The 723-nt window shown below is 66.5% G+C and overlaps 1 protein-coding gene across 1 annotated transcript in view; it reads right to left on the bottom strand.

Annotated features, from left to right (window-relative positions):
• Positions 1–723, bottom strand: part of LOC104131090 (rho GTPase-activating protein 27) — a gene marked incomplete at its 5' end in the record, with an annotated part of 10,681 nt that overhangs the window by 8,677 nt on the left and 1,281 nt on the right. The window lies entirely within an intron of this gene.

The following is a 723-nucleotide window of genomic DNA, read 5'->3' on the forward strand; positions in this document are numbered from 1 at the left end:
GGCCCCCCATCTGGGAGGGCACTGGTGGGGTGGGGGCCCCGAAAGGCTCCGATAACACCGACAGTGCCCTGTGTCGGGCCCCGCGCCGGCCGCGCTTCCTGCTGGGGTTCGGGGAGCGGAAGAGCTGCCTCCGAGCCCGGCGCTTGGCCCCAGAGCGGAATTGGCTTTTTTTGGGGTTGTTGTCACCCTATCACCCGCCGCCCTCCAAATGTCACCCGCTCCGGCAAAGCCAAAGCCGACTGAGCGGGAATCGCACCGGGACGATGCTGTGCCGGGGATGCAGCTGGCGCTAACCGGGAAAATTGCCCCCCAAATTGAGGTCGGCCCAGCCGGTGTCGTGCCGCTCCACCGGCAGCAGCCCGGGGATGAGCTGGGAGGGGCTGCGTCCCCCCAATACTGGGATCGCCCCGTCCCGGCAGCCCAGGCGCTGGATGCACATGGTGGCCGGGCCAAGGCCGCTGCAGCCGCACCGCTGCCGACACCGGTTGGGTTTGGCGCCAGTTGGGTTTAGGTAGGGGACAGAGAAGTCTCTGGCAATGGCTTCAGGATTGGGGACCACGCTGGGTCTCTCCTGGGGGGGCATCAGTGGCTTTGGGTGTGCAAAGAGCACCAGGGGGGTTAATCCAGCATGGCCAGAGTCGCAGGGTGTAAAATGGGTTCTAAAACCCAGCCCCCTGCCACCAAGCTCCCCTTCCCTCCAGGACTCCCCCACCCCCAGGCAGT

This window comes from Egretta garzetta, unplaced genomic scaffold (genome assembly GCF_000687185.1).
Source record: "Egretta garzetta isolate BGI_Z169 unplaced genomic scaffold, ASM68718v1 scaffold488, whole genome shotgun sequence".
Taxonomy (NCBI): Eukaryota; Metazoa; Chordata; class Aves; order Pelecaniformes; family Ardeidae; genus Egretta; species Egretta garzetta.